The sequence below is a fragment of the Oncorhynchus mykiss genome, chromosome 10 (genome assembly GCF_013265735.2).
Source record: "Oncorhynchus mykiss isolate Arlee chromosome 10, USDA_OmykA_1.1, whole genome shotgun sequence".
NCBI lineage: Eukaryota > Metazoa > Chordata > Actinopteri > Salmoniformes > Salmonidae > Oncorhynchus > Oncorhynchus mykiss.
In genome coordinates, this window is record NC_048574.1 from 43,942,160 (window position 1) to 43,961,681 (window position 19,522).

At 40.9% G+C, this 19,522-nt stretch overlaps 1 protein-coding gene across 3 annotated transcripts in view; it reads right to left on the bottom strand.

Annotated features, from left to right (window-relative positions):
* Window positions 1-19,522, bottom strand: part of LOC110533974 (sodium/calcium exchanger 1) — a 56,948-nt gene that overhangs the window by 32,258 nt on the left and 5,168 nt on the right. The gene's annotated exons all lie outside the window — the stretch shown is intronic.

Here is a 19,522-nt window from a genome sequence, read left to right on the forward strand (position 1 = left end):
GCATTACTCATCTCATATGTATATACTGTATCCTACACTATCTATTCTTATACTATCTATTGCATCTTAGCCGCTCTGTCACTGCTCTTCTATATATTAATATTATATATTATTTTCCCATTCCTTTACTATATTGTGTGTATTAGGTTATGTTGTGGAATTGTTGATATTACCTGTTAGATACTGCTGCACGATCAGATCTAGAAGCATAAGTATTTCACTACACTCGCAATAACAGCTACTAACCACATGTATATGACCAATACAATTTGATTTGATTTTGATTTAGTAGCTGCAGATCAGTGAAGGGTCTGCAATGCATCCCTGGTCCTGGAGCCACAGAGTAGTCCTTGTCTTTCCCTAAGGCTAGGTGTTCCAGTGGTCAATCAGAATGTGATGGGGGAGTTACAGTGATAGAGTTCATTACAACCCACATATCTGGTTAATCAATTAAAGCCTGGACAACAATTAAAACCAGCAGACCACGTAAGTAGCTCTCCAGAAGCCGAATTATCGATTTTTACAGATGAGCACCACCATTGTTTACCCACCTGAGTAATCTCCTATTTGCACTTACTGTAACCCTGTTTATGGTGTTATTGGTGGTATAAAAGCCATTGCAGCTGCTGTTACAATAGCTGATGCTGTCAACTAGCACTTTATTCTCTGAATATCCTATCCAACAGCTCCTGGTTCACCCCTTCTCTGTGACTGACTACCCATTGTGCTGTATTGTCAATGTTAACTCTGTAATATACCGAGCACGGTGTTCTCTTTGAAATACACTTTTTGAAAACACTAACCCTTGTTCCTTTTAATGCCTCGGTCTATGGTGCTTAACAAATGTGTTAAACCGTGGCCCAGAGTCAGTGGTAACAATAACAGCGTAATGAGTAATGTTCACAGGAAGAGAAAGTGTTTTTTCTTTCTCATCCCTGAAAAGTCCTGGCTGAGGCGTGTTTTATATAAGAGCCTGTATCACGCATGGATGACCAATGACGCCTCTGCTTCCTTAGCCTCTCTCTCTCTCTCTCTCTCTCTCTCTCTCTCTCTCTCCACAAACAGTACAGTACACTAACATTAGCAGCTCCTGTCTTTCCAAGCCGTACAGTGGTCCACAGCCTTTCACCTCCTAGTGCCAGCCTCCCCCATTCCCCACCTTTCCACGTGCACTCCCTCCTAACCAGTCGCCCACCTCTTTCGATGATCACCCTAATCCTAACCTTAACCCTATCCCTAACCCTATCAGCAGCACTACAGGGCTGCTATGTTTCCAAACAATGAGACCACCGACAGCTATTGTACCACCAATAACAACAGAAACAGCCTCTCTGGGTAAGTGGGCATATGGCCAAGGCGGTTTACACACTAAAGAGGAGATCACTCAAAGGCAGGTGAACGGAAAGGATCCAGCCCTGTATTCACAGAGCACTGATGTTTTCATCAGCCTTCCTGTGCACTCCCTGGTACTTCCAACTACTTGGATTATAGTGTTTTTCCTTCCCTTCTATTCTTTACTTACCATGCAACATAGCCCACGTAGAGTGAGACTAGCTAGAGTTCACTAATGATTGACAGGTGAAAACATTCTGTGGACATGGCACATGCCACGACTGACTCCCGGGGCGGCAGGGTAGCCTAGTGGTTAGAGCGCTGGGCTAGGAAGGTTGCAAGTTCAAATCCCTGAGCTGACAAGGTCTGTCGTTCTGCCCCTGAACAGGCAGTTAACCCACTGTTCCTAGGCCGTCATTGAAAATAAGAATTTGTTCTTAACTGACTTGCCTAGTTAAATAAAGGTTAAAAAAAAGGAGACAGGACAATAGGGAATAGTGATCTGAATAACAGTGAGCGTCACTGGCAGTCAAATGGTCAGGTTGGTTTTTTTTGCACCCTTAACAAGGAAAGCATCCTCAAGCAGATAGATTTCCTTGTTAAGGGTGCAAATCAATGGAAAGGGGCACAGGGGATTAAGATGTCACGCCGAGATCTTGTCCCTACCTGACCATTTGACTGCCAGTGACTGTGGATAGGGATGCTCACTGTTATTCAGATCACTATTCCCTATCGTCAGACACTTTGGCAAATGTGGCACACTGTCGAGGGGCCAAAGATGAAATTGTTGCATCTCAAAAACATTCAGACATTCAGAGCAAAGAGGAAAGAATTGTATAACATTCCAAGAAGATGCCAAGAAGAAGACGACTGCATGAATATTAGGTTAAGAGACTCAGAGCAGGCGCGGAACTGGACATCAGCTGTGTGTCTGGTAGAAGTTTAATCAGTAGTCCAGCCAGCCATCGTCTCTCTCTGCCTCCACTCAGAATTTGCCACGGTGACAGGCCAGAAACAACAAATAGAGTTTGAAACAACATGAGCACACCACACAAACCATGAATGTTGTGGTGCCATTTCTGATTTTTCTTGAGCAGAATATGCTCGTACAAATTGATTCAATTTCCCTCCATGTTAAACTGTGTCTAGACTGGGGTACCTCATTCCTTCAACTCAATTACTATCTGACATTTTTAGGATAACTGTGCAAAAGCAGTTTTATTGTTGTCACATAGACTTGCTGGCATACCCACAGATTTCAGTTAGCATTGATGCAAAGAGCTGTAGAAATAGCACAAAGGTAATTCAAACCCAATATATTTATTTGTCATTGTTGTTTTGTATGAGTCTATGGAACACTGCAAAACCATACCAAACCACCTACATTAACAGATGTGTGATAGGGGGTTTAGGTTTGGGCACCAAAAGCAGTCAATACTGTATTGACACTGTATCCTCTCTCTGCCTCTTCAGTCCATCCAAGTCAATATTTAGCACACCTCCCCTCTGTCTTCATTTACCTCATGACAGCTATCCCCAGCAATGCTACACAGATCATGTAAATCATACAACACAGTAACTGATCGTTGATATACTCTTATGTTTGCAGTTTTCATAATGGCCCCCAGACCGGAAAATCGATTCAGTGCAAACATTCTAATACTGAGACTTACCACGAAGACGATCTCTTTAAGGTCAAGTATGGTAGCGGTCTCATTGACGTCAGCTAAAAATGTAATATAATAGCATTGTTATTTGTCCAGGTTAGATGGTGGGGCTGCTCACCGCCAGCAGATAGCAGGAGGAATGAGAGTGGAGCAGCATACTAATGAAGGGAGCATTAGAGAGAAGTTACAGAACACCTGCAGATCACCCCTGAGGTTCTTACACTAGAGAATCCCACTGAGCACAAACTGGTTGAATCAACGTTGTTTCAACGTAATTAGTCAACGTATTGTGACGTGGAATCTACGTGGAAAATACATTGGATTTGAAAAAAAGTTATACATTTAAACTGTTTGTTTTAAGGGTGAATTTTCAACCACGGATTATGTCATCATGGTAAAAACATTTTAACATAGACAAACCTTAAAATATGTGAATTTGTACCTTTAAAACAACGTCCGATCTTCAACATTAAATCCACTATATCAGACAAAAAGCAATGACCACAGCAGCACCTCCTACTGGAGAATTGATCAAACTACCTACCCTTTGGTCTCCCATCCAGGGTTTTAACCAAGCCCTGCTTAGCTATAATATTTGCCACTGACTATCACCAATGTGCTGTCGTGAGAATGATTGTTGAGAGATCTCCAATTAAAAATTAGATATATTCACTGTTGCTATCAAAAGCCATTCCAAAGGGTAGGTTTAACAGAGCAAATTATATGTGACCATACTTTATCACTCATATGACATGATTATATTTAGGCCTTCAACAATCAACAGCTATTGTTTCAATTCAACCCAGAATTCAACTAATACTAGATGAATCAATAGCCTAGGGTTTCAAGCTCTGGCTGATTAAAAAAGTAATGACATTTAGTGATATTGAATTGTGTTTGGTTGTCAAAACAACCAAATATCAACATTTGAAGGAAATTAAATCTTCTGCTTGGATAGTTCCATCTGTGCCACTGACTTAGTCTGGCTTTAATTCCAGTTTAGTGTTTTTAAATACAGTTTAGTTTTGTTTAGTTTATTAATTCGACCATTTTAAAAAACAAGCACACATAAAACCTAAAAGCCATACATGCACATTAATAAAATCATTGAGGATAACACACAATAAAGTCTGGGACTTATTTCCATTGTGTTCCTCTTGAGACAAGATGGCTATTACAAGATCGAACACAGTACGGCAGTGAAATAATAAAACAACAACAGAGAAGAAGAACATCTATCTCATCATTCCAGTTACATCATAGGGGTTATTCATATTGGCACAGAAGACATCAAAATATTTTTAATTTATTTTTAAAGCTGCCCAGAGAGGACATTGTTTTTATAGGCAGAGGCAACTCATTCCATTCTGAGGCTCCAGTATACAAGAAAGTACCTTTACTAGCATTACTCCTGAACCTGTATAAGCACACATCAGCAACACCTGATCTGGTGCTGTGATTGTGTGCATTCGTAACACGAGGAAAGTAATCACTTAGATATCTGGGCGCAGGACCATAAATACTCCTGTAAACCAAACCTAGTCTAATCTGGGACACCCTAGCCTCAACAGGCAGCCAGTTTAGTTCCTGAAAGCAGCTCCTGCCTATGTGAGTATGTGGACTCACCTTCAATACTACCCTGATCAACTTATTCTGGGCTATCTGGAGATTCCCCTTCATAAGTTTAGATAAGCCCCCAAACCAGGAAATACTAGCATAGTCAAAATGTCATTGAATGAGGGCAGTAGCTAGCACTTTCATGGAGTCCTTATCAAGCAGCTTAGACTTTCTAGACAAAAACTTAATCCTAGCATTAACCTTCCCTAGCACCTTATTGGCCATGCTCACACCTCCCAAGATTCCATCAAGGATACATTCCAAGTAGCTAACAGAGGTTTTAGTAGTCAGCACCTCACCCCCTAACTCCACTCTGATTTCAGACAACCTACACAATTTAGGTCTGGATCCAAAAATAATAATAACAGTTTTCCCAAAGTGCAGATGTAACGGATGTGAAACGGCTAGCTTAGTTAGCGGTGCGCGCTAAATAGCGTTTCAATCGGTGACGTCACTTGCTCTGAGACCTTGAAGTAGTGGTTCCCCTTGCTCTGCAAGGGCTGTGGCTTTTGTGGAGCGATGGGTAACGATGCTTCGTGGGTGACTGTTGTTGATGTGTGCAGAGGGTCCCTGGTTCGCGCCCGGGTATGGGCGAGGGGACGGTCTAAACTTATACTGTTACACAGAGATAGCTTATTATCTCCAAGCCATTTGCTAATGTTAGCAAGCTCTGTGCTAAGTATGCTCTCCAACATAGTTTTACTTTTGTGAGACACCAGAAGTGTAGAGTCATCCGCATAAAGACAACGACGGCAAGAACAAGCATCTTTCATATCATGAATATACAATAAAAACAGCCGAGGCCCAAGCACGCTCCCATGTGGAACGCCACAACTCATTAGTTGTGCCTGAGACAGTGAACCATTAACCTCTACTACTTGCTCCCTTCCTGATAAATAGGACTTTACCCAGCCTAGAGGCATACTGATTAACCCCAGTGCCTAAAGTTTGGAGATTAGGAGACAGTGGTTAACTGTATCAAAGGCCTTCTGTAGGTCAAGCAGTACCATTCCACACATATTTCCCTCATCAATCTCTTTCCTGATGAAGTCAGTCAAGTAAATTAGACATGAATCAGTGGAGTATGTTTTTCTAAAACCCAACTGAAAATCATACATTAGACCCTGTTTGTAAACATATTCATACATTTGCTCATGTACAATTCTCTCCAGGATCTTTGATGTTACACAGATTTGTAGTGTCTACAAATGAATTGATATGTTGGATTCAAGTCTCCATCTCAACCAAACATCAAAGTTAAAGTATAGGATAAAATCAAATCAAACTTAATCCACATTTAAAGTTTGATTTGATTTAACTTTGACGTTTGATTGAGATGGAGACATGAATCCAACATATCAATGATTAATTTGTTGACATCAGCTGGAATTAAAGTCAGTGGCACAGATGGAACTATTGAAGCAGAAGATACAGTAAATATTTTAAATAGAAAACATAGCCTCTATTAATTTATGGACAAGCTAACAGATTATATGTTGGATTCAAATCTCCAATTTAACCAAATATAAAAGTTAAAGAATGGGATTACGCCAGTGGCACAGGTGAAACTATCCCAACAGTAGATACAGTGCCTTGCGAAAGTATTCGGCCCCATTGAACATTGAACCACATTTCAGGCTTCAAACATAAAGATATAAAACTGTATTTTTTTGTGAAGAATCAACAACAAGTGGGACACAATCATGAAGTGGAACGACATTTATTGGATATTTCAAACTTTTTTAACAAATCAAAAACTGAAAAATTGGGCGTGCAAAATTATTCAGCCCCCTTAAGTTAATACTTTGTAGCACCACCTTTTGCTGCGATTACAGCTGTAAGTCGCTTGGGGTATGTCTCTATCAGTTTTGCACATCGAGAGACTGAATTTTTTTCCCATTCCTCCTTGCAAAACAGCTCGAGCTCAGTGAGGTTGGATGGAGAGCATTTGTGAACAGCAGTTTTCAGTTCTTTCCACAGATTCTCGATTGGATTGATACTCCTTCCATTTCAATATTATCGCTTGCACAGTGCTCCTTGGGATGTTTAAAGCTTGGGAAAATCTTTTTGTATCCAAATCCGGCTTTAAACTTCTTCACAACAGTATCTCGGACCTGCCTGGTGTGTTCCTTGTTCTTCATTATGCTCTCTGCGCTTTTAACGGACCTCTGAGACTATCACAGTGCAGGTGCATTTATACGGAGACTTGATTACACACAGGTGGATTGTATTTATCATCATTAGTAATTTAGGTCAACATTGGATCATTCAGAGATCCTCACTGAACTTCTGGAGAGAGTTTGCTGCACCGAAAGTAAAGGGGCTGAATAATTTTGCACGCCCAATTTTTCAGTTTTTGATTTGTTAAAAAAGTTTGAAATATTCATTAAATGTCGTTCCACTTCATGATTGTGTCCCACTTGTTGTTGATTCTTCACAAAAAAATACAGTTTTATATCTTTATGTTTGAAGCCTGAAATGTGGCAAAAGGTCGCAAAGTTCAAGGGGGCCGAATACTTTCGCAAGGCACTGTACATCTCTTTTATAGGTTGATATTTGGTTGCATTGTCAACCAAACACAGTTCAATATTACTTTTGCAATACAGTAAATAGCCTGAAGCTTTCTTACAAAATAATGTAACATTCAACCTTCAAATGACTAACACATCCATGGCCACATTCCTAGTGTACTGTAACTATACTTGTCATCACAGGTCTGTGGAGATCTTCACAGTTGCTGTAATAATCTGTGCAGAATATCGAACGGCATTGATTATTTGTAACATGTACTTTTAATGTAATCTCAACTACAATCCAGGCCATTTGGTTCTGCTATTACATGTCGCACAGTGATAACACATTAGTCTGATATATAAATAAACAAAATATCTGACATTGTATTCGCATTTTAACTTTGCTGTGCTTTTAAAATGGTTGAAAGCACAGTGATAGACATGTGGGTGAAAATACAGATGAAGTTGGAAGTTTACATACACTTAGGTTGGAGTCATTAAAACTCGTTTTTCAACCACTCCACAAACTATAGTTTTGGCAAGTCGGTTAGAACATCTACTTTGTGCATGACACAAGTAATTTTTCCAACAATTGTTTACAGACAGATTATTTCACATATAATTTACTGTATCACAATTCCAGTGGGTCAGAAGTTTACATACACTAAGTTGACTGTGCCTTTAAACAGCTTGGAAAATTACAGAAAATGACATCATGGCTTTAGAAGCTTCTGATAGGCTAATTGACATAATTTAAGTCAATTGGAGGTGTACCTGTGGATGTATTTCAAGGCCTACCTTCAAACTCAGTGCCTCTTTGCTTTACATCATGGGAAAATTAAAAGAAATCAGCCAAGACCTCAGAAAAAATATTGTAGACCTCCACAAGTCTGGTTCATCCTTGGGAGAAATTTCCAAATGCCTGAAGGTACCACGTTCATCTGTGCAAACAATAGTACGCAAGTATAAACACCATGGGACCACGCAGCCGTCATACCGCTCAGGAAGGAGACGCGTTCTGTCTCCTAGAGATGAACGTACTTTGGTGCAAAAAGTGCAAATCAATCCCAGAACAACAGAAAAGGACCTTGTAAAGATGCTGGGGGAAACAAGAACAAAAGTATCTATATCCACAGTAAAATTAGTCCTATATCAACATAACCTGAAAGGCCACTTAGCAAGGAAGAAGCCACTGCTCCAAAACTGACATAAAAAAAGACAAACTATGGTTTGCAACTGCACATGGGAACAAAGATCGTACTTTTTGGAGAAATGTCCTATGGTCTGATGAAACAAAAAACTGTTTGGCCACCGTTATGTTTGCAGGAAAAAGGGGGAGGCTTGCAAAGCCAAAGAACACCATCCCAACCGTGAAGCATGGGGGTGACAGCATCATGTTGTGGGGGTGCTTTGCTGCAGGAAGGACTGGTGCACTTCACAAAATAGATGGCATCATGAGGGAGGACAATTATGTGGATATATTGAAGCAACATCTCAAGACATCAGTCAGGAAGTTAAAGCTTGGTGGCAAATGGGTCTTCCAAATGGACAAGCATACTTCCAAAGTTGTGGGAAATTGTTTAAGGACAAAAAAGTAAAGGTACTGGAGTGGCCATCACAAAGCCCTGACCTCAATCCTATAGAAAATTTGTGGGCAGAACTGAAAAACGTGTGCGAGCAAGGAGGCCTACAAACCTGACTCAGTTGTACCAGCTCTGTCAAGAGGAATAGGCCAAAATTCACCCAACTATTGTGGGAAGCTTGTGGAAGGCTACCTGAAACATTTGACCCAAGTTAAACAATTTAAAGGCAATGCTACCAAATACTAATTGAGTGTATGTAAACTTCTGACCCAGTGGGAATGTGATGAAAGAAATAAAAGCTGAAATAATTTCATTCTCGCTACTTTTATTCTGGCATTTCACATCCTCGAAATAAAGTGGTGTTCCTAACTGACCTAAAACAGGGAATTTTTACTAGGATTAAATGTCAGGAATTGTGAAAAACTGAGTTTAAATGTAGTTGGCTAAGGTGTATGTACATTTCCGACTTCACCTATAGATAATAAACAAAAGTGAAATAAACAAAAAAAAAAAAAAAACACTACACTCAAAAAGTTCCAAAAGAATAAAGACATTTGAAATGTCATATTATGTCTTTTTACAGTTATGTCTTTTTTACAGAAAAATAGTACAAAAGGGAAAATAAACATAAATGTGGGTTGTATTTACAATGGTGTTTCTGCTGGTTTACCTTTTCTTGTGGCAACAGGTCACAAATCTTGCTGCTATGATTGCACACTGTGGTATTTCACCCAATAGACATAGGAGTTTATCAAAATTGGATTTGTTTTCAAATTCTTTGTGGGTCTGTGTAATCTGAGGGAAATACGTGTCTCTAATATGGTCATACATTTAGTAGGAGGTTAGGAAGTGTAGCTTAGTTTCCACCTCATTTTATGGGCAGTGTGCACATAGGCTGTCTTCTCTTGAGAGCCAGGTCTGTCTTTGGCGGCCATTCTCAATAAAAAGGCTATGCTCACTGAGTCTGTACATAGTCAAAGATTTCCTTAAATATGGGTCAGTCACAGTGATCAGATATTCTGCCACTGTGTACTCTCTGTTTAGGGCCAAATAGCATTCTAGTTTGCTCTGTTTTTTTGTAAATTATTTCCAATGTGTCAAGTAATTGTGCTTTTGTTTTCTCGTGATTTGGTTGAGTCTAATTGTGTTGCTGTACTGGGGCTCTGTGGGGTCTGTTTGTGTTTGTGAACAGAGCCCCAGGACCAGCTTGCTTAGGGGGCTCTTCTCCAGGTTCTTTTCTCTGTAGGTGATGGCTTTGTTATGGAATGTTTGGGAAACATTTCCTTTTAGGTGGTTGTAGAATTTAACAGCTCTTTTCTGGATTTTGATAATTAGCGGGTATTGGCCTTCTGCTCTGCATACATTATTGTGTGTCTCAAATTTGGTGTTTGTCCCATTTTGTGAATTATTGGTTGGTGAGCGGACTCCAGCCCTCACAACCATAAAGGGCCGTCATTGTAAATAAGTCTCTCTCTATATACAGTGGGGAGAACAAGTATTTGATACACTGCCGATTTTGCAGGTTTTCCTACTTACAAAACATGTAGAGGTCTGTAATTTGTATCATATGTACACTTCAACTGTGAGAGACGGAATCTAAAACAAAAATCCAGAAAATCACATTGTATGATTTTAAAGTATTTAATTAGCATTTTATTACATGAAATAAGTATTTGATCACCTACCAACCAGTAAGAATTCCGGCTCTCACAGACCTGTTAGTTTTTCTTTAAGAATCCCTCCTGTTCTCCACTCATTACCTGTATTAACTGCACCTGTTTGAACTCGTTACCTGTATAAAAGACACCTGTCCCCACACTCAATCAAACAGACTCCTACCTCTCCACAATGGCCAAGACCAGAGGGCCGTGTAAGGACATCAGGGATAAAATTGTAGACCTGCACAAGGCTGGGATGGGCTACAGGACAATGGGCAAGCAGCTTGGTGAGAAGGCAACAACTGTTGGCTCAACTGTTGGCTCAATTATTAGAAAATGGAAGAAGTTCAAGATGACGGTCTGGGGCTCCATGCAAGATCTCACCTCATGGGGCATCAATGATCATGAGAAAGGTGAGGGATCAGCCCAGAACTACACAGCAGGACCTGGTCAATGACCTGAAGAGAGCTGGGATCACAGTCTCAAAGAAAACCATTAGTAACACACTACGCCGTCATGGATTAAAATCCTGCAAGCCAGCCCATGGGCTCAAGCCAGCCCATGTCCAGGCCCGTCTGAAGTTTGCCAATGACCATCTGGATGATCCAGAGGAGGAATGGGAGAAGGTCATGTGGTCCGATGAGACAAAAATAGAGCTTTTTGGTCTAAACCCCTACTCGCCATGTTTGGAGGAAGAAGGATGAGTACAACCCCAACAACACCATCCCAACCGTGTAGCATGGAGGTGGAAACATCATTCTTTGGGGATGCTTTTCTGCAAAGGGGACAGGACGACTGCATCGTATTGAGGGGAGGATGGATGGGGCCATGTATCACGAGATCTTGGCCAACAACCTCCTTCCCTCAGTAAGAACATTGAAGATCGGTCGTGGCTGGGTCTTCCAGCATGACAATGACCCGAAACACACAGCCAGGGCAACTAAGGAGTGGCTCCGTAAGAAGCATCTCAAGGTCCTGGAGTGGCCTAGCCAGTCTCCAGACCTGAACCCAATAGAAAATCTTTGGAGGGAGCTGAAAGTCCATATTGCCCAGCGACAGCCCCGAAACCTAAAGGATCTGGAGAAGGTCTGTATGGAGGAGGGGGCCAAAATCCCTGCTACAGTGTGTGCAAACCTGGTCAAGAACTACAGGAAACATATGATCTCTGTAATTGCAAACAAAGGTTTCTGTACCAAATATTAAGTTCTGCTTTTCTGATGTATCAAATACTTATGTAATGCAAATTAAATGCAAATTAATTACTTAAAAATCATACAATATGATTTTCTGGATTTTTGTTTTAGATTCCGTCTCTCACAGTTGAAGTGTACCTATGATAAAAATGACAGACCTCTACATGCTTTGTAAGTAGGAAAACCTGCAAAATCGGCAGTGTATCAAATACTTGTTCTCCCCATTGTATATAATATGAAATAATCACTATTATTCCAAGATAATTCTTCAGCCAGAAGTGCATTTTTAAACATTTGTATTTTACCCCCTTTTCTCCCCAAATCTTGTCTCATCGCTAAAATTCCCGTACGGGCTCGGGAGAGACAAAGGTCAAAAGCCATGCGTCCTCCGAAACACAACCCAACCTTAACACAGCGCGCATCCAACCCGGAAGCCAGCCGCACCAATGTATCGGAGGAAACACCGTGCACCTGGCGACCTGGTTAGTGAGCAACTGCAAGCTAGCTAAATTGCCATAAATGTTTAATGATTTTCGACCTGTCCACAAATTAATATAATTGGTTCAGAGTTTGTTTCGATATTTCAACCTGTGTGTCATGATCGCGTTTGGTGTGGGGTGACAAAATCAATTTGCGCACAGCAGGTTTGGGTAAGGTGTTATATCATGTATTTTCAGGTGGAGATGCGAAGCAACATCTGCTCTCTATATCACCTCACGATCGCGCAGTGTACTCTCTTCCATAGCAGGCTAATGAAACACAGACCGGACAAGTAGACACGTAATTGTGTTCATTTGTAGTTAATTACCACGTTTTAAGCACTAACCTATGTAGATATATTGGCCTTTTTAAAACTACAACTCCCTACTACATCGCACAGTTCAAGCTGGATCGGATTTCTCTCTAGAGAAACTGTGCGATGTGCGCGTTGAGCTCACAGAAAAAAAACGGAACGAAATGGAATTCAAATAATTTAACTGACATCAGTCAATTTACTTGTTTAAAAAAATAAAAATAAAATACATTTCGGTTAATCGCTCAGCACTAGCCAGTGATTCATGTTTCCTTTCACTGTTTGGCATAATTTCTGTAAATACAAAACACAGAGATAACCAAGGCAGGCAAGGCAGTTTATTTCAAATATATGAGGCTTTGCTTCATGGAAGTGACAGAGCTGAGGTTTAAATCTTCCCTTCTTCATTCAGCTCATTTAAAATGGTTTCCTATTATCTACAACATGCACATTCGGATAACACAGAGGGAGGGACAAAAGAAGAAAGAGAGAACAGTGAAATGGCAGAGAGTGAGAGAATATTTTTTAAACCCCTTCCTGAGGGAAGTGGGGGGTTGAAGACTTGACTTTGAAGTCGTGGATGGGGAAGGGGAGGGGCAGGGAACCGACATCACATGCACGGCAGCAGTAAAGTGGAGAATTACACTGAACAAAAAATATAAACGCAACATGCAACAATTGCAAAGATTTTACTGGGTTCATAAAAGGAAATCAGTCAATTGAAATACATTCATTAAGCCCTTATCTATGGATTTCACATGACTGGGAATACAAATATGCATCTGTTGGTCACAAATACCTTAAAGAAAAGGTATATCAGAAAACCAGTCATATATCTGATATGACCACCATTTGCCTCATGCAGCACGACACATCTCCTTCGCATAGAGTTGATCAGACGGTTGATTGTGGCCTGTGGAATGTTGTCCCACTCCTCTTCAATAGCTGTGAGAAGTTGCTGGATATTGGCGGGAACTGGAACATGCTGTCAAACATGTCGATCCAGAGCATCCAAAACATGCTCAATGAGGTGACATGCCTGGTGAGTAGGCAAGAAACAGAAGAACTGGGACATTTTCAGCTTCCAGGAATTGTGTACAGATCTTCGCGACATGGGTCCGTGCATTATCCTGCTTAAACATGAGGTGATGGCGGCTGATGAATGGAAAGATAATGAGCCTCAGGATCTTGTCACCGTATCTCTGTGCATTCAAATTGGTATCAATAAAAACGCAATTGTGTTCGTTGTCTGTAGCTAATGCCTGCCCATATCATAACCCCACCACCACCCGGGGGCACTCTGTTCACAATGGTGACATCAGCAAACCGCTCACCCACACGACGCCCGGTACAGTTGAAACCAGGATTCATCCGCGAAGAGCACACTTCTCCAGCATGCCAGTGGTCATCAAAGTGAGCATTTGCCAACTGAAGTTGTTTACGATGCTGAACTGCAGTCAGGTCAAGAACCTGGTGAGGACGACGAGCACGCAGATGAGTTTCCCTGAGAAGGTTTCTGACAGTTTGTGCAGAAATACTTTGGTTGTGCAAACCAACAGTTTAATCAGCTGTCCGGGTGGCTGGACTCAGATGATCCTGCTGGTGAAGAACACGGATGTGGAGGTCCTGGGCAGGCGTGGTTACACGTAGTCTGTGGTCGTGAGGCCGGTTGGACATATTGCCAAATTCTCTAAAACAACGTTGGAGGCGACTTATGGTAGAGAAATTAGCATTCAATTATCTGGCAACAGCTCTGGTGGACAATGTTGCAGTCAGCATGCCAATTGCATGATCCCTCAAAACTTGAGGTATCTGTAGCATTGTGTTGTGTGACAATACTGCACACTTTAGAGTGGCATTTTATTGTCCCGAGCACAAGGTGAACCTGTGTAATGATCATGCTGTTTAATCAGCTTCTTGATATTCCACACCTGTCAGGTGGATGGATTATCTTGGCAAATGAGAAATTATTAAGGGATGGGATGTAAACAAATCTGTGCACAAAATTTGAGAGAAATAAACTTTTTGAATGAATGAAACATTTCTGTGATCTTTTATTTCAGCTTATGAAACATGGGACCAACATTTTACATGTTGCGTTTATATTTTTGTTCAGTGTACATACCGTTGAAGTCGGAAGTTTACAGACACCTTAGCCAAATACATTTAAACTCAGTTTTTCACAATTCCTGACATTTAATCCGAGTAAAAAGTCCTTGTCTTAGGTCAGTTAGGATCACCACTTTATTTTAAGAATGTGAAATGTCAGAATAATAGTAGAGAGAATGATTTATTTCAGCTTTTATTTCTTTCATCACATTCATACTGGGTCAGAAGATTACATACACTCAATTAGTATTTGGTAGCATTGCTTTTAAATTGTTTAACTTGGGTCAAACGTTTCAGGTAGCCTTTACAATAAGTTGGGTGAATTTTGGCCCATTCCTCCTAACAGAGCTGGTATAACTGAGTCAGGTTTGTAGGCCTCCTTGCTCGCACATGCTTTTTCCGTTCTGCCCACAGATTTTCTATAGGATTGAGGTCAGGGCTTTGTGATCCAATACTCCAAGCCATTTTGCCACAACTTTGGAAGTATGCTTGGGGTCATTGTCCATTTGGAAGACCCATTTGCAACCAAACTTTAACTTCCTGACTGATGTCTTGAGATGTTGCTTCAATAAATCCACATAATTTTACTTAGATGATGCCATCTATTTTGTGAAGTGCATCAGTCCCTGCAGCAAAGCACCCCCACAACATGATGCTGCATCCCCCTATGCACGTTTGGGATGGTGTTCTTCGGCTTGCAAGCCTCCCCCTTTTCCCTCCAAACATAACAATGGTCATTATGGTCAAACAGTTCTATTTTTGTTTCATCAGACCAGAGGACATTTCTCCAAAAAGCACGATCTTTGTCACCATGTGCAGTTGCAAATAGTAGTCTGGCTTTTTTATGGCAGTTTTGGAGCAGTGGCTTCTTCCTTGCTCAGCGGCCTTTTCAGGTTATGTCGATATAGGACTCATTTTACTGTGGATATAGATACTTTTGTACCTGTTTCCTTCAGCATCTTCACAAGGTCCTTTGCTGTTGTTCTGGGATTGATTTGCACTTTTCGCACCAAAGTACGTTCATCTCTAGGAGACAGAACCCGTCTCCTTCCTGAGTGGTGTGACTGCTGCATGGTCCCATGATGTTTATACTTGCGTACTATTGTTTGTACAGATGAACGTGGTACCTTCAGGCGTTTGGAAATTGGCTGATTTCTTTTGATTTTCCCATGATGACAAGCATCCACAGGTACACCGCCAATTGACTCAAATGATGTCAATTAGCCTATCAGAAGCTTCTAAAGCCATGACATCATTGTCTGGAATTTTCCAAGCTGTTTAAAGAGACAGTTAACTTAGTGTATGTAAACTTCTGACCCACTGGAATTGTGATACAGTGAATTATAAGTGAAATAATCTGTCTGTAAGCAATTGTTGGAAAAAATTACTTGTGTCATGCACAAAGTAGATGTCCTAACCGACTTGCCAAAACTATAGTTTGTTAACAAGAAATTTGTGGAGTGGTTGAAAAACGAGTTTTAATGACTCCAACCTAAGTGTATGTAAACTTCTGACTTCAACTGTACATGCCTAAACACACACATGTTGCACGCAAATTGAAAAAAACATATTTTTGCATACCAGGACACAAACTGACAGACAGACACCGAGATGACAACTCATAAATAAATACTACTGGAGTGGGATCTCAACACTGTGATACAATATTCAATGTGTTCCAATTTGAAGACTGCCACGACAGTCACATTACACAATCACATAGGCATAAGGTCTTAACCGTAATCATATTTAATTGAGTTGAGACAAACATCATTTGTAAGGCATCAAACGTGATAGAAAATGACATTTTAAATAGGTCAACGGCATTCCCCTTGAGTTGTGAAACCTGAAGTCTATGCTAGCCCAGCTCCTTGCATATTCAGTGCTGTCAAGTCCCTCTGTTTCAATATGCTGCACACTCGTCCACACACAGATTCATATTCACAGCACATGCGACACATTACCATTCAGACCATCCTAAATCATCCCAAACAGGACTTGAGGAACAGAATGAAATGGTTCCACACTAATTTCTTCTGAGGTGAATGTGCTTTTCATTTCATCGCCTGCTCCACTCAATAGTCTGAACAAACAAAATCCAACAATTACTCAACCTCTTTATCCTCAGAGAGATGTTCAGGTAAGTAAATGTGTAACAAGCAATGGAACTATGCTTGTCTACTAACCTCCATCCTCTTATCTAAAACCCTGTTCAATCAACCGGTTATCAGGTTTCCGTGATAATGAATCCAAAGCACATATTTTTGCAGCACGAAGAAAAATAATATTTTTGACCCCGACCTCAACAAGATCAGCAATCAAATCAACATTTATTTGTTGAGTAAACAGATTAGCAGATGTTAAAGCAGGTGCAGCGAAATGCTTGCGACCCCACACTGGCGGTGACAGCACTCTCCGAGGGTGTCTCAGGGGGAGATGAGATATGCAAAAAACACATTTCCACTTCACACGTGTATAAAACACACTATAGTACATATATACGCACCCACCAAAATACCATAGCAGTTGTTAATGAAGCAAACCAGCAAGATGAGTTCAAATTCACAACTGTTGATGTTCACCTGTCAGTGCTGCATGTCTTCTGTTTGCACATAACCCCATGTGCTCTTCTGCCTCTGCCTCTGATGAATATAAGGTCAAGTGAGGCCACCCAGCAAAAGGCCACAGGTAGTTAGTTGCCTGGGAGAGACCACAATGCAAAAGGCCACAAGTAGTTGCCTGGGAGAGACCACAATGCAAAAGGCCACAGGTAGTTGCCTGGAAGACAGCATCTGCAGCATTTGGCAGCCAAAAATAACGCTACTCTTTTTTAAACTTTCAATTGGTGACATTTGCCCAGGGGCAGACACAGCAAGATTCTCCATTCCTCTCCTCTCTATGTCTCAAGTAGCAGCTGGCAGTCTTGTTGCACCCGTTCCCCATCTCCGCTTCAAGTTTTCTGTTCCACTACTTGTGTTGCCAAATAACCCCCATATGTTCTCTTCTTGGTCTTAAAACTTCTCTGTACTTTGCCAACCTATATCCACACGTCTTGCACAGCCCTTCTCCTTTACTCTTTACTCTTCACTGCTACCCCCTCCTCCTCCTCCTCCCCCCCTTCTGTTGGCAGTCAAATTTCCATTCAAGAGTCATTGACATTCACTCAGCTTTCCAGGCCCATTTCATTTCTTGAATCAGTAATTATATAATTGCATAATTACATAGAGATGAAGCCGGTGTGGGCACATCCCCAAATAGCTGAACAAAACCAGATACCATAGAAATGCATTTATATGAAGGGAAGTATTAACATTGGTAGTATGCCTTCTTACTATGGCTACAGCATTTTCTCCTTTCAAGTATCATTAAGCAAAAACACCAGACATTTCTAGCAGCAGAAACAACTTTCCTTATAATCAGTGTCATGCACAGCTGGCTGAAAAAGGTATATATCCTCTGGGTGTCTTCAGGTGTGACTTTGTGTTTTTACTTTATCTGGTGAGAAGTGTGTAGCCTGGCATTATGCTGGGCAGAGACATTCACACTGCCCACTCATGTTGAGAGAGAGAGAGAGAGAGAGGGAGGGAAAGAGGAGAGAGAGAAAGTGATATAGACAGCAGTGGAGGCTGCTGAGGGGAGAACGGCTCATAATAATGGCTGGAATGGAGTGCAATCCGGTTCCAAATGATTGGCACCTTTGATAAAGATGATAAAAAAAAGACTACAAAATAAATAATACAAATTATGAGCTACAGGTAATTGCCAAAAGAAAGGAAACGGCAACATAAAGTGTCTTAATAGGGCGTTGGACCACAACGAGCCACTGGAAGAGCTTCATGATAGCCAAAATAACATGATGGGATGTTAATTGCTTCATTAATTTATGAACCACACCTGTGTGGATTGTGGAAGCACATCCTTTCAATATACTTTGTATCCCTCATTTACTCAAGTGTTTCCTTTATTTTTGGCAGTTACCTGTATATTGTATGCCCCAAATAATTGGGGAATTGTATTGTTTTTTTCACCACTGTCTTCAATACTCTAGCACCCTCCCCTTGCAAAGATAACGACACACAAATATTTTATGAGATTGGAGAACACGTTGGGAGCAATTTCAGACCATTCCTCCATACAGAATCTTTCCTTTGACTGCGCTTATGGACTGCCCTCTTCAATTCAAACTGCAGAGACAGATGGCCATTGCAAAATGTTGATTTTGTGGTCAATTAACCATTTCTTTGTGGATTTTGATTAGTGCTTGGGATTATTGTCTTGCTGGAAGATTCACTTCCGCCTCCTGGCAGAGGCAACCAGGTTTTTGGCTCAAATGTCCTAGTACTCTGTAAAGTTCATGATGCCGTTGACCTTAACAAAGGGCCCCAGAACCAGTGGAAGCAAAATAGCCTCATGACATGAAATATACACCACCATAATATTTGACCCTAGTTATTTGGTTATTTTCTGCATTTGCTTCTGTTTTTCAACACCAAATCCACTGCTGGTGTACCTGGCCAAACAGCTCTATTTTCATGTCATCTGACCAAAGCACCAGTTCCAACCCATGTGCCAGTGCCGTTTAGAAAACTCCAGGCGTTTACATTTGTTGGATGACATGAAAATAGAGCTCTTTGGCCATGTACACCAGTGGCGGATTTCTACTTTTTTGCTCGTCTTTATAAAGAGTGCCAATAATTATGGACCTGACTGTATGTTTGCATCATGAGCATTTCATCATTAAAATGTCATGTCCAATTCAAAATAGAATTGACTCTACATACAAAACATTCATTTCCATGCAGGGAGGAGAGAAAAAAGTTGAGTTTTCCATCCTAACCTTTAACACATCTCCAGAGAGCGGGAGGTAGAGTACCGGCTGGCACATAACGTTCTAAGAACAATATGTTTCTTTGCGCTTGGTGAGAGCGTGGTTTTCCTATGGTTATTTTGAATATAACCTTCCCACAACATTCTGAGAATGGTGCAGGATACCCAGCTAACACATAATGTTCTGAGAACCATATGCTTCCCAGGTGGGAATAATTTCAGTACTTCAG